The sequence below is a fragment of the Felis catus genome, chromosome B3 (assembly GCF_018350175.1).
Source record: "Felis catus isolate Fca126 chromosome B3, F.catus_Fca126_mat1.0, whole genome shotgun sequence".
Taxonomy (NCBI): domain Eukaryota; kingdom Metazoa; phylum Chordata; class Mammalia; order Carnivora; family Felidae; genus Felis; species Felis catus.
The window spans coordinates 74,235,701-74,251,040 of NC_058373.1; the positions used below are offsets into that span (position 1 = coordinate 74,235,701).

General features: G+C 42.9%; 1 long non-coding RNA gene across 1 annotated transcript in view; it reads right to left on the minus strand.

Annotated features, from left to right (window-relative positions):
- LOC105260637 overlaps positions 1-15,340 on the minus strand; it is a 21,143-nt gene continuing 5,803 nt past the window's right edge. The window contains exons 3-4 of the long non-coding RNA XR_890426.3: positions 2,825-3,007; positions 1-60 (exon numbers count right to left, since the gene is read on the minus strand). This is a non-coding gene — a long non-coding RNA (uncharacterized LOC105260637). The remainder of the gene's footprint in view (positions 61-2,824; positions 3,008-15,340) is intronic.

Consider the following 15,340-nt stretch of genomic DNA (forward strand, 5'->3'; position numbering starts at 1 on the left):
GATCCTCTCTCTCCCTCTCTCTCTGCTCCTCCCCTGCTCGTGTGCACATGCTCTCTCTTTCTGAAAAATAAACAAACATTTAAAAATATTTTTAAAAAGAAGAAGAAGACGATGACGATGACGACGGAGGGTAAATTAGGTCTCTTCTCAGCCCTGGTCCCCAGGCCCACGGGCCTCATCTCTCCTACTCAGACACCATGCCTATGAGCACTTTCTCACCCTTCCAAAGAGGCCACAAATCTCTGACCTGGATGGGACTGGCCATGTTTCAGCAACAGCATTGGTCATTTCTTAATCATTTATAAATTAAAAAATTATTTAAAGAATGAAATTAGAAAGCTCAACTTCAATCCCACTCCCTAAATGAATTCATGTCGTTTCCCTGAATGGCATTCCACTTTTTATCTATGTGCACACGGTTTTCGTTGTTTAATCAGGGTAATGTGAAAAGTTTAGTTCTACTCCCATCGCTAATTTCATACACACATTTAATTTTCATTATTTTTTAATAGCTTACATAATATTCATGTGGGCTAAAACCCAATTACTGGGTTTTTATTTCAAGTTTTAACAACTATAAATAATATCAGTATACCCACCTATATAACTTTTTCTTCTTTGCATTATTGCTTTAGGATAAGTTCCCAGACTGGTAGTATTGAGTGTAGGGGACAGTTCCTGTCATATTTAGCCAAATAATTCTTAGAAAGTTGACAGCAGTTTGTAATGCCTCATACAGGAATGAGGATACATCTTACTCTCATTCCATCAAATACAATAATTGTACTTTATCAACAAAAAAATGCTTTCTCATACTGTTCTCATTTACATGTTTTTGTAATAGATAATGTAAAAGATAAGAATAGATAATTCAGGTCAATGCCACCTATTTAGGTTTCTGTGTTTAATGCAGACTTCTGTTAGAAGCAGTCCTCAGAACTAATTGGAAAAAGATGACTGGTTGGGTTTCTAGGACCTTGAAGAGGTCTTTGTGGCATCCCACATGGAGGGCAGTTTGGCAAGGTTATGAATGAATGGACACATTCTCTCTCACTCTGTCTCTCTCTCTCTCTCCACCCACCCTCATCCTTGGTGATATCTTTCCATATTCACCACGCTATTTTTATGTTACTAGAAAGGGCAATAGTCTTTCCAATTTGCATTCTTTTAAAAGTGATCTTTTCCAGCGGTGCCTGGGTGGCTCAGTCAGTTGAGCATCTGACTTCAGCTCAGGTCATGATCTCACAGTTCGAGAGCTCAACACCCACACTGGGCCCTGCGCTGACAGCTCCGAGCCTGGAGCCTGTGGCCTGCTTCAGAGTCTGTGTTTGCCTCTCTCTCTCTGCCCCTCCCCTGCTCATGCTCTGTCTCTCTCTCTCTCTCTCTCTCTCAAAAATAACTAAACATTTTTAAAAACATTTTTAAGTGATCTTTTCTTTTTGCATGTTATTGTAGATGTTTTTTCCTTAGTATGCAAAATGTACATAAGATCCTCCCACTTTGGAGAGCAAAACTTGGACTCTTCACTCACTAGTTATATCCCTTGGACAAACCACTCAGCCTCTCAGAGGCTAATTTCTGTCAGCAAAATGAGGGAATAATATTATCTGTCTACCTCATATAGTTGTTGTGAAGGGCAAATGAGAACACGCACGAGTGTGAGAGCTATCTCATAAATCACAAGTCGCTCTTGAAATGTTGTAAGGACTCTATGAGACCATAGGTTCTTCTCATTTCAAATCTACCCTCTTATTGGTTCTGGGGAATATATTACTGCATCTTTAATTATTGATTTAGTCCCTTTTATTTTGTCTACTTATCCGGAAAATCTAACTATGAAGAAATTGCAATGCTGAGCTCTAGTCCCCAGAATGGCCCTCCAGTTAATTTCTTAGTTCAATTTCTTGAAATTCTGGATATATCGCTGAAAGTTTTTTTAGTGTTTTTTAAACTGATTTAAGTGCAATTTCTTCTTTGTACAGCTTAAACAACAACCTCAGTTTGTCTTTGCAATGATCGTTACCTTCATTCTTTTTAATTCTGACCTTCTCTCACTTGAGAGGATATCATTATCCGTTTCTTTGAAAAGGGGCTCCAACTGTTTTCTGAATTCTTTGTGTGGTTCCCTGTGGTTGCTCTTTTTCAGGATTAATTAAAATAAAGTTTTTTGTACCTCCTTTTTTCTTTTTTGAGTGATGACACTTTTTCAGAGAGGCTACATTAATTTTTCCAGTTTAATGCATTCTCCCTTAAGTTACCTTAGTGACTGATCTCTGTGGTACTGCTGAAATTTCTTTAGTAAAATTTCTGATTGATTTTAATACAATTTGTGATGAGGAGTTTGGCTGGGTTTCTACTCACTCCACCATCTTCCTGGATAATTTTCCTACAATGTCGGGTCTTTCTATCCTCTGGTTCGATCTTTCTTTCCAGAAAGAACACAAAGACCAAAGATGGGATTAAAACCAGAAAGCCAAACATTTTCAACAGAAAACTGGAAAATGTCTTTTTGTGCTTTGTTGCTGCTGTCTTAACAGTTCAGGTGGAACCTAAGAAAAGGGGAGCAAGCATGGAATACTGAAAATCTTACCACAAACCCCTTAATAACTCGACGTATTAACTACATTCCTAAAATTTCTGAACCTTCCAGGCATCTTGCAAGCAGCAAGATGTTGGTTTCTCCAGCTATAAATGAGGGAGGTGCTAAATTATTTCCAAGGTCTTTTTCCAGCTCTGAATTTCTTCAACATTAAATAATATTTAAGCTGTAGGTTTAGGCATTGATTGATGTGACCACAATTATCCCCACTTCCTGCTACCTCACCTTCAAAATAGCCACATGTGGGGGCTCAGTCCATTGGGCAACTGACTTCTGCTCAGGTCATGATCTCATGGTTGGTGGGTTCGAGTCCCGTGTCGGACTCTGCGCCGACAGCCTGGAGCCTGTTTCGGATTCTCTGTCTCCCTCTCTCTCTTCTCCTCCTGCACTGGCACTCTGTCTCTGTCTCTTAAAAATAAATAAATGATTTAAAAAAATTCAAAATAGCCACACGTATTTATGAACATGCACAGGAGTGTACACACACACACACACACACACACACACACACACACACTTCCTACTTTGATTTCTTCATTTGTAAATGTTTTAAATCAACTGTTATTAAATGTAAAATGAACCAGCAAAAGGGACAGTGAGGAAACTGAATAGGAAATTCCTATCTCTGAATCATGGCAGCTCTGCTACTCCAGATCAGATCCAACACATGAGGTGCCTAAGTCTAGACCCCACATAGCAGCGCCCCCATGGAATATGGGTGAGGTACCAAGTCTCCACCCAGTCTGGACTCTGAGGGGAGGCCCTGTGGCCCTCTAGTGGAAACACTGTAGAATTGCAGCCTTCCATGTCTCCAAAAGGGTACATATAGGAGCCCAACTGAGAAGAAAGCCTCTCAGCCCCATTGACCTGAAACCCTAACCACGCACCTACCTGTAAGGGACAGGCTAGGTCTTTGCCTCAGAAATGGTGACCTGTGTCATTTTGAGGCAGCTATCCCTGTAGCTGCTAGATTTGAGGCTCAAGAAAACTAGGCTGGATTTCAAACTGGGTAATGTTAAACAGCCTACATCTTTACTAGTATTTTGGGTAATCCCTGCAGAACATTTTTTTAATTCAGGCAATTCAGAATGAACTAGAGCTCTTGGCTATCCTTTGAACTTCAGTTACCCTTAGCTTACACTGTCCAAACTTGCGGCTCAAGAAGACATCTGTAGCAGCTGGTAGCAGAAAAGTGAGGGGTGGGATAGTTTTGACAGGTTGTGAATGGGAGGGTGTGGCTCCCTTAAATATTGATCAGCCAATACTTAATGCATGTCTCTTTGCCTATTCATTCATTTTTTCTATTAAAAATTGTTTTATTTGTTTTTGAGACAGAGAGAGACGGAGCACAAGCAGGGGAGGGGCAGAGAGAGAAGAACACACTGAACCTGAAGCAGGCTCCAGGCCCTGAGCTATCAGCACAGAGCCTGATACGGGACTCCAACTCACAAACCACAAGATCATGACCTGAATCAAAGTCAGACGCTCAACCGACTGAGCCACCCAGGCACCCATGCCTATTCATTCATGTAAGCAACGAGTATTTGTTACTTCATATTGTGCCAGTCATTGCCTATTTGCTCTCAGATCTCTTCCCTGCCCTTCTCCTGCAAATCCTGTTCCCTCTTTACCCTCTCCAATTGCCTTCCAGTTAGAATGGCCCGTGGAAGGCAACAGTAACAGGTTGGACATTGGGAAGCAAGAGAAGCCAGGTTATTTTTCCCATCCCTCTGTACCTTGAGTATCATTTTCCTGCAATGGACCCAGCTCCTCACCACACAGCTCCTCCCATCAGGGTCCTTGGCAGTCCTCGCCATGGCACAGCCTCAGTTTCTGATTCTAGGGACACCATCCCTCTCCTGTGTTCTTCGAGTCTCCATGGTAGCAGCAGCTTTCTGCTGGCACTAATACCTGATTATTTCTCCAGCCCATTCAGCTTCTCACCTCTGTCCATTACATGTAATCAACTCCCTGGTTTGTTTTGTTTTGTTTTTTTAATGTTTATTTACTTATTTTGAGAGAGAGCAGGGGAGAGGCAGAAAGAGGGGGACAGAGAACCCCAAGCAGGCCCCATGTGGTCAGCACAGAGCCCAACACAGGGCTCGAACTCATGAACCGTGAAATCATGAGCTGAGCCAAAGTGGACTGAGCCACCCAGGCACCCCTCAATTCCATTTTAAGTCCCCTCTTTGAAGTGTCCAGGAGGAATCTGTTGTACTTGGTAATAGGGATACAGCAGTGAGCAAGATAGGCTCAGTTCCTGATCTCATGCTGCTCATACTCTACAGCAGAAAACCAGTTTAAATAAACAATCTTAGTGTAAGTATTTCAAAAGGGAAGTACATAAGAACATACAGCAAAGAGACCTGATCTAAAATAAGGATACATTTTGTAGCTCCACACTAGAAACTCTAAGTGAATCTTTACACAGAGATGCAGTCCTGCAAGCTACGGTTGCAGCATGGCAAGTTTGAATGCTACTTCTCAGCCTCCCCGGATCCAGCCAGGAAGAAAGGAAGGGTCTCTAGCCAAAGAGAGAAGCTGGGGGTTTCAAGCAGGAATGCAGTTATTCTCACAGCCTGCAGAGGCCCAAGAAAACGAGGCTCTGCCTGGTCCATTAAGGGTAGAAACCAGAATCTCAAAGGAATGTATTGTCCCCTGGCAACCTCCAAAACACAGGAGTCAGACAATGTACAGGCCAAGCCTGCATCAGAGAAAATGCTTTCCCGAACATTTAAACTCCAGCATGATAGTATTTCCTAGGCATCCTCCCAACCCAGCCCTGCATGGTGAGAGTGAGGACAGGAGAGCCAGTGGCTCCTGTGCTCTTCTGTACCGACAGGTCCCTATGCTTATCTTGTTGAGCTCAAGGCACCCTTACCTTCTCCCTCTACCCCATCAATTCTGACACATTCCAGACTCACTCAATACCTTGACTCCCCTTGCCAAATCAGAAGATCTCTTGTATATCAGATGGGGCGGACATACTTCCTTCACCTTTGTTATTTAAATCACTGTTTATAAGATCTAAAGTATGCTTTTTCTTGAAATGGAGGTTTTCCAATTCCATACTACAGAGAAGAGTCATTACTCAAATGTACGGCCATTCCAAGCCACCCTGCCTTGCAGAGCTCCCTGATACAGAAGGAGGGAGAGAGCGTGTTTGAAGAGTCTTCTCTTTCCAAGCTCACTGCCTAATCTAGGTTCATATTAGACCTTAGTACAGCTAATAACATTATAACTCAACATAATACTACCCACAGGGCTCTGGTCTCACCTTTGAACTCCAATTATTTATGGTCTACATCGTCAAAACTCATGACTCAAGAAGTCATTATGGGTCACTTATGGTAAAGGAAAGGAAGGAGCTCAGGTGTTGCTTGAGACCCTGGTCTCCATGAGAAACCTAAGTCCTAATGCCCTAGGGCAACAATTGTATGTAATAAATTAACTTGTATCTCTTTTGCTTCTAGACTGGTACTAGCTATATACCATCCTTGAGAGAACTGAGAAAATAATCCTTCAAATACTATGCTACAGGCCTCGATCCTCTTCTGGAGCCCCTGTTGAGAAAGGCCAGCACAATAGCAGAAGCTGGTTCCAGTAATACTTCTGTCACTCTCGTGAACCTGCCTTGTTCAAAGGACCACACCCAAATGATGACACTCACAGCATTAGCACTAGTCTGGGAGGAATGTTTATTTTAAGAATATGGGTATAAAGACAGAGTGTCAGAACCTGGAAAAGCAACCAAAGAAGCCCCCAAGACGTCCACACTCTGATCTCCTGATGGCCTTTTATCTTCTTTCGGCATGTGTGAGACTTCACAGATGCTCATCAATTTAATAAGGTATGCCTGACCCATCCAACGAACCAAACTCATTCAATTTTAACAGAAAATGATAAAAAACATGAGACCTATTTTTGTCCGACCCATTCACCTTTGCAGGGTCCATTTTCTGGAGATCTCTCCATACGAACCCCTACTCCCAGCCACCCCCATAGAGCCTTATGGGAAGGGAGGGGACAAAGACAGGTGGACTGAGGAGCGGGTGGGGCACAAGAGGAAGGCTTGTGTTATGTGCCTAGAGCCTCCAGAGTCCCACCCCCTGGGGCTGGGGAGAGCTTCCCTGTGGGGAGACTCAATGGAAGGGTAGGAAGAGGTGCAGATAAATAACACTTAGTTTAGCTCTTTTTTTCGGCGGTTGTTTTCTGGATGTTTCATTGACCTGTCGTAGCTCCTCAGTTAGATTGTAAATTCCTTGAGTGCAAGGACTAAGTTCATGCTGTAAATCTTTAATATCCTACAGCATTTAGCACAATGCTTCTCCTGCAGATGCTTAATCAGCATACTGTTGATTAATTAGAATCTGCTTTGGGGAAAAAATTGTGTATCTTTGCAACAATTACGGTATGAGGTTTATGTGAAAGTACTGTATGAATATTATAAAGCTTAAAATATTTAATACTTGTGCACTATGAGCCAAGGAGCCCCCCACATCCCGCCCCACCATGCCTCATAGGAGCCACCCCACCCCACCCTGAATGTCAGACAGAGATAGAACCCCTGAGCCTGGGAGCCTGTTGTCACCACTGGAATTGAGCACAGCTTCCCCTGGAGACAGAGCCCAAAAGCTTCTTTATCACTTAATTTTCCAGAAACAGTGGTCAAGACAGAAACTGAAGACCAAACTGACCCTCGCCCAACACACCTCCAATTCCACCCCTGCTCAGCTCCCTCGAGCCAAAGCTCTCTCTCACCCCACCTGCCATGTGAATGTCCTCTTATGGCTGAATTCTAGAGTCTTACCAACAGTCAGGAACCAGCTTGTAATGCCTGCCCCCAGGTTTTCAGGTCAGCTGGGCAGGGGTCTGATGCTCTTCTATGGTCTGGGAACCTATGAGATCTGACTGCACATTTCAGGCTAGGACTCTCAGGGTCCTGACCCCTGGTGTGACTCTCAGACCAATCAGCCTGGAACTTGGATAGTCAACATCTTAGTTCTTTTCTAAAACTTGTGGGGGAATATGATACTGACTCTCACAACTCAAACTCACATGAAATTGATTTAGTCTCAAAAGCCAATGGACTAGGTTTCGGTGGGGAACATTACCTCCCAGTAATGAGAAAAGGTATCATCTATGATCCACACCTCCTACCTGGAGTAAGAATCGGAAAGCAATGGAATGAATATGTAATCAGCTGGAAGGGAGTTGGCTGGTAGTGAAGGATCCTTCAACCAGACCTTGATGGTGCTAATAAGCACCCACCTCCCACACTGCAGCACACCTTTGCGGTGACCAGAATGGCCACATCTACCAGAAAGCATGGCTCTTCCCTGGGACAATAACCAGAGACCCTATAAATTCTTAACTCATGGCCATCTTCATCCAAAACTTGATAAGCTGAGATCTCTTTCCTTTTTTCTTAATCATTCCATTGAATTTTCAACACATGTTAGTTCTTTTCTAAATATGGAACCAATCTTATATCAGGTACTAACAAATAAAGGTCTTCAATTGACACCATCATGGCAGGGCTCCTGAGGCTTTTCTGGGAAGGTGGGTCTCTTGCTCTTTTTTTGCACTGCCTTCCAGATTTCATGTCTGCTATACTTTGGGAGTTGGTGCTTCCTTCTCTCCACTCATGGCCTCCCTCCAGTGGATTCTGGAAGCCACGTCTACCCTGGGATCGCTACTGATAAGACCAGCAGAAACTTGCCTGATCTCTTTGCTAGGTCTCATTGGCTGTTAGTGAGTATTGTGATATGTTATCTTCCTTTCCTTTAACTGCACTGTCTTGGGGGTAAATGCAGAGCAATTTTGTACACCCCACCTCTCTCCACCAAAGCCAGGCTTAGGGCCAGAGCTCTGGGCTGACTATCCCACCGTATGGTCAGGTATACTGTCTGGCTCTGTTACAAGGCAAACTTGGTCTTCCTATTCCTGCTAGCAGAAAATTAACAATCAAACATCATGACCTTTATACCGCATTTATCAACCTTAGCAAAGGGAAACCTGGACTTTGAAAGCTGTTCGGCAGGCTTGATGGCCCAAAGAAGTTCAAAGAACAGCCTAGTCAATTGTGTCAAAGTTGATGGTGTTCTCTAGACCCATGACTAATACATTTTTATTCAATGTATTTTAAGTCACTGTACTCAAATAGGCAGTAAGACCTGGAAAATTATCTGCAGTTGTGATTGGAGCACCCAGGAAACTTTCCAGTTCAGTGAATTCTACACAAATAGAGACAGTTTAATGTGGTATAGGACAGTGGCTTTCAAGCTTTTTGCCTCCCTCCCCAGTAAGAAATGCAAGTTAAATGGCAACCCAATACACAGACACACAGACGCACAGACACACACACACACACAAAGACACACACACACACAAAGACACATACACACACACACACACCTCTATATCACTAAAAGTTTTCTTGGAACAATACTGCCTTGGAGAAAGATACATGTGAAAAAGATTTATTAAGAAATATTTCCAGGGCGCGGTGCCTGGGTGGCTCAGTCGGTTAAGCACCCGACTCTTGATTTCATCTCAGGTCATGATCTCCAGGTCATGATCTCATGTTTATCAGGCTCTGTGCTGACAGCGTGCAGCCTGCTTGGGACTCTCTGTCTCCCCGCTCTCTCTGCCCCTCTCCTTCTCATCCTCTCTCCATTTCAAACACAAATAAATGAACATTAAAAAAAAGAAGAAGAAAAGAAGTATTTTCAGGAAAAGGTTAGAGTGAATGAGGAAGTTGGGCTCCATAAGGTGCAATATCAAGCCAAGTCACACAGAGGGTAATTTACACTCATTCCCACAGAGGGCTTGGGGGGCACTGTGGGTCATACCTCAAAAGCATCCCAGAGAGAGGACAAGATCTAGAGTATGTGTATCTCATCCCCATCAGTCATTGGTTAAGGGCTGTGGAGGGAGGGAAGGGACACAAATTCTTAGGCCCCTCTGGCTCTCCTGTACCTTCCAATAATATGCTGGCTTTGGGGAATGAGCTCACACTGGAATTCACCTGCTGTGCACAGAAGCAAAGGGATCCCAGGTGATGTGGGCAGAGCTATATTTTCTATTCTAGTTTCTCGTAGGTGTGACTGGTTTTTTATTTGCTGGCTATGGATTTGAATCTCAGTGCAGCCATTTATGATCTGTTATTTAACCTGAGTGAGGCTTTTCCTCATTGCTAAAAGAGAATAATAATAACAATCTTGCTTATCGTGGTGAGAATCAGAATTGACACAGATATTCCTAGCAAAGAGTAGGTGCTCAACTTGTAGCTATTATGGTTAATAAACATATCCTCAAAATGATTCAAATAAGTAGTACAAAAATTTATTTATGCTCTTGACTGTATTCAAGACATGCATGCATAAACTCCCAAGTGGTGGAGTATGGGCTCCTTTGCAGAGATACAACAGGCATCGGCACAAATATTCACCACCTCCTCCCTCCAAGTCTTTGTTTTTTTTATTTCCTTTGACTAAAGAAGCTCATTTAAGCTCCGTCTTAAATGTCTCTCTTTCATAAAGCTTTTCCAGACCACCCAAACTAAAAATACCTTCTCCTTCCTCTGAACTGCCATGCCATTCTACTTGAAATTATTTGATGGTACTTTTTCCACTTTCTTTTTTCCTCTCTGCAATAGCTATTAAAATCCCGACTTGAGAGCAGATAGACAAATCAATGGAATGAAACAGAATCCAGAAATAGGCTCAAAAACATATGGGAATAATAAAGAAATCAAGGCATGGGGGAATATCTCCAACAATGCTGAGATAACTGGCTAACCATTGGGGAAAACTTTTTTCACAAAGTTAACCTGGACGTCCATCTCATTTCTCATACAAGAGCAAATATCATATGGCCCAAAGATTTAAATTTTTTTACTGATGTTTATTTATTTTTGAGAGAGAGACAGAGACAGAGACAGAGACAGAGACAGAGACAGAGACAGAGTGTGGGCAGGGAAGGGGCAGAGAGTAAGGGAGACACAGAATTTGAAACAGGCTTCAGGCTCTGAGCTGTCACAGCACAGAGCCCAATGCAGGGCTCCAACCCATAAGCTGCAAGATCATGACCTGAGCTGAAGTCAGACGCTTAACCAACTGAGCCACCCAGGCGCCCCCATATGGCCCAAATACACACACGAGCGTGCACACACACAAATACTGAATAACTACATGAAAACATGAGTGAATTTTTAATACTGTTAGAGTAAGAAAGGCCTTTCTAAGAACAACATAAAACTCAGAAGCCATCAGAGAAAAGATAGAGTTGATTCCATAAAAATTTAAAACATCTAAATGACATTAAAAAGACATAAATTTATTAGGGCACCTGGGTGGCTCAGTCGGTTAAGCGTCCAACTTTGGCTCAGAGCATGATGTCAAGGTTCGTGGGTTTGAGCCCCGCATTGGGCTCTGTGCTGACAGCTCAGAGCCGGGAGCCTGCTTTGTATTCTGTGTTTCCCTCTGCCTCTGCCCCTCCCCTGCTTGCACCCTCTCTGTCTCTCTCTCTCTCTGTCTCTCTCTCTCTCTCTCTGTCTCTCTCTCAAAAATAAATAAACATTTTTTAAAAAAGACACAAATTCAGGGGCGCCTGGGTGGCTCAGTCAGTTAAGCGTCCGACTTCAGCTCAGGTCACGATCTCGCGGTCCGTGAGTTCGAGCCCGGCGTTGGGCTCTGAGCTGATGGCTCAGAGCCTGGAGCCTGCTTCCGATTCTGTGTCTCCCTCTCTCTCTGACCCTCCCCCGTTCATGCTCTGTCTCTCTCTGTCTCAAAAATAAATAAACGTTAAAAAAAAAAAATTTTTTTTTAAAGACATAAATTCAAAAGTCAAACTGAGAAAAATATTTGCAACACATCACAGTCAAATGGTTAACTTCCTTTCATAAAGAATTTATAAGAATAAATAAAAAACAAAGTAAACAACCTAATAAAAGTGGACAAAGGAGGGGCGCCTGGGTGGCGCAGTCGGTTAAGCGTCCGACTTCAGCCAGGTCACGATCTTGCGGTCCGTGAGTTCGAGCCCCGCGTCGGGCTCTGGGCTGATGGCTTAGAGCCTGGAGCCTGTTTCCGATTCTGTGTCTCCCTCTCTCTCTGCCCCTACCCCGTTCATGCTCTGTCTCTCTCTCTGTCCCAAAAATAAATAAAAATGTTGAAAAAAAAAAAGTGGACAAAGGACATGAATAAGCTGTTTATGAAACAAGAAATACAAATACCTGTAAACATATGAAAATATACTCCATCATCTTAATAAAGAAATGTAAATTTAAAAAAAAATTTATTTTCACCCAGACTGGCAAAAATTAAAATGTTTGGTGAAACTATGTGCCGTGAGGTTGTGATGAAATGGACACCTGCACAATGAATTGCCCTTTTGGAAGGTTCCCTGAGACCGGAGAAGGGCAAGCTTTTCTGGAGGTCAACTGCCAATTTCTATCAAATGTCAAAGGCACATACCCTTTGCTTTATGACTTAACTATTTACCTGGGCTTAGTACAAGTTCTTCTAGTTATGTGGACAAAGACACTATTGCATCATCAGCTGTATTAGAGAAAAGCCAAAAACAAGTAAAGCAGACATCAATAGGGGACCGACAAATGACAGTTCATCCAGATAATAAAAGAAGGAACAAGAATGAAATAAATCTATACTGCTCACTAGTCAAAGATCTCCAAAATACACCAACAAGTTATGGAGCATGTGCACACACTCACACACACACTGACACACACAAAAATGAGCGCACATAAAAAATGAACACTGTATAGGATCTTTGCCCTAGTTAGCAGTATTGTATCAATGTCAATGTCCTGGTCTTGATATTGTATTACAGATATCACCTCTGTAAGGTGTCATCATTGGGGGAAGTTGAAGGAAGTGTACACAGAGACACTGTGTACTACTTTTGAGTCTATAATTGCTCCAAAACAAAAGGTTAAAAAAAAACAAAACAAGGTGCAGAACATGTGTAGTGTATGATTCTTGGGGTTTTTTTATGAAATATCAAAAGGTAAGAACAGTCCCTATGTCCTGACATTCAAAATGAGTGGGTAGAGCACATGTACCTGGAAGGACAAAAACACCCATCCCCTTCATTCCCAAGGGTTTGCTTGAGGTGGAAGGACAATAAATTCTTAAACTACCCCCATTTCCTTTGCAGAGATTAAAAGAAGTACAGTTGTGCTCAAGAATTTGATCTGGCCCAATAAGGAGAAAGCCCTCAGAAGTACACTGCTCTGTCCCTTGGCAAGGCTTGTGACAGGGCTTATTCATGTCATACCATGGGCCTCTCACACAGTTCAAAAAGCAGGGCAAAAGGACTGAAACTGCTTTTGCATAATAATGTCCCATGTAATCTCCAGAGGGCAAGCTGGCACCTCTAGGGACACAGTCCTCTTTCTAAATGTAGCTTGGACTGCATTATCCCTAAGAATTGCTGTTGGTTCTTGGAAGCTGTGTGTGTGTGTGTGTGTGTGTGTGTGTGTGTGTGTGTGTGTGTGTGTTCAGTTCCTCACAGGAAAATGGAGTATCTCAGGAGAGGCAAGAAAACACATGGAGCTCCAGAACAGGACTTGCACTATTGTACTGGCTTGAGACAGTCAAAGCCCACCGTGCAAGTTTCTACTAATGCCCCCCCATCAGAAAAGTCAAACTGGCAGGAATTAATAGCTTCAGGAAACTTGCTTCAGAGTGCCCTGATGCTCTGATTCTAGGGCAAGGACAGATCCTCTGGGAGAACAACTGTTGTTGCATTGGAAAGATTCTGAAGACAATGTAACTATGCTTTCAGCAGCCCTAAAGGCTATCTATCTTTAACCCATTGACCTGTGCCCTCTAGTTTATAGCTTGACTAATTGTAGCTTCTTAGAGATTTCAACAGAACACTCACTCTAAGGAAATAAGGAACCAGATGTTCTAAGAAGATCAAGTTTGACCACACTAGAAATTAGCCTTCCCTGATGCTAGCCAGTCTGCTTGAGATCATATCAAGAATAATTAACTGCTGTACCATTGCTTGTGGACTCTCACCACTTCCCAGAGCTTTCCCCTTAAAAAAAAACCCCTTTGGAGATGGTCTTTGGACATTAGTCTGCCATCTTCTCAGGTTACCCGCTTCCTAAATAAAGCAACCTTTCCTTTCCAACCAACACTTGTCTCTAGAATATGGGCTTTCAAATGCCAAGCAGCCAAACTTGGGTTTTGGTAACAAAAGAGACTGCCAGTGAGACCTCAGCAAAGCAAAGCCTGGTTGGAGTCAGGAGTCAGAAGGGTTGAGTTGGAGTAATACATGTGAAAGGAGAAGGGGAGGAGGAGGAGCTGTTAGACCTCATGCAGATCTGACAGCAATGCCAGTCCAACAGGAAGCTCTAAAGCAAAGATGGCCTGTTAGAGGAGCCCCGTGTTAGGCAGAAATGGAAAGATCTTTTTCTGGACCCCAGAATTGTCTGGGGCCAGCCTAAGAAGGTGTTAACTGTCAGCTGAAGGCTGACAGCTAATCAAGCTCCCAAGAGCCAGCACGAGTGCTTTCTAGAAAGAGGATCTGAGCTGTTTTCCGCATCTCTGTGTCTGCCACAGGGACTGTCTCTGTGGGAGGAGAGGGGGAAACAACAATTTCGAAAACAGGGCTCGGAATTTGATTGTGCCCATAAGGGACCCAAGAGGAAATCATATTAGGCATCCCTTTTGCAGGATCTGTCCCTTTTTTTATATTGTAATTTGCACTACCCACAATTCCCCAGTGAATTTCTTGGTACAAAGGAATCATGACGAATGAAGGATAAGACATCTGGAGAAGTGCAGCATTCCCCATCTTGTCCCTGTCCCAAAGCCAGCATCTCAGTACCTACACGGAAACCACAGGAAAGCTATAATCCTGGAGTTCCCAGAAGTGACCAGCTGCAGAGAGCCCTGAAGCCCAGGATAGAACCAACTGCTACTTGCTGATAAGACTGGGGACCACCACCACCACCTGTTGCCAAACACAGCAGCAGAAAGCAATCCTGGGCATGAGGGAAAAACGAAGCCAATGCCTGTCTTACAAGAACCTTTTGCCCACTGCTGCAGAGTCCCTGAAAAGGATCTGTACAGTGACTGCATGAATGAAACTAAAAGGCGTTCATGAACAATTGCCTAAATACAGAGCCATCAGGGACAAAAACTGAGAAACCAGAAATTGAATAAGCTATACAATAGAGTTATGAGATTCTAGATAAATCAATTATCTCACAAAATTAATAAGCCATTGCATGTATACTTTTTTTTTTAGTTTTTTCTTTAATGTAAGCTCTACACCCAACATGGGGCTTGAACTTACAACCCTGAAATCAAGAGTCATATGCTCTACCAACTGAACCAGCCAGGTACCCCAAGACATTGCTTTTAAACAGGCACAGACCAAGTCAGTCTCTGGCACAGACAGATACATTCATTGCTTTAGTTTGGGGGTTTTTGTTTTGTTTTACCTTTAAAAAAAAAAAAAAGTAAATTAGTTGCCAACATTCAAAAATCAAACAGTTCATATTAAAATCCAGATTTCTACCTTCTGTTTAAAAAATCCTAAGATCTGGCAACACTGGCTGGCATCTTCAGTGGCAAATATGGACGGAACTGAGTATGCCTCAGGTCTGCAAGTCACAGGTCAGGAGTGCTACAGGATTTTTTTTACCTCAATATCCGGGATTCATTGTCTCACTACTTCAAAAAATGAAGAGGTGGACACAAA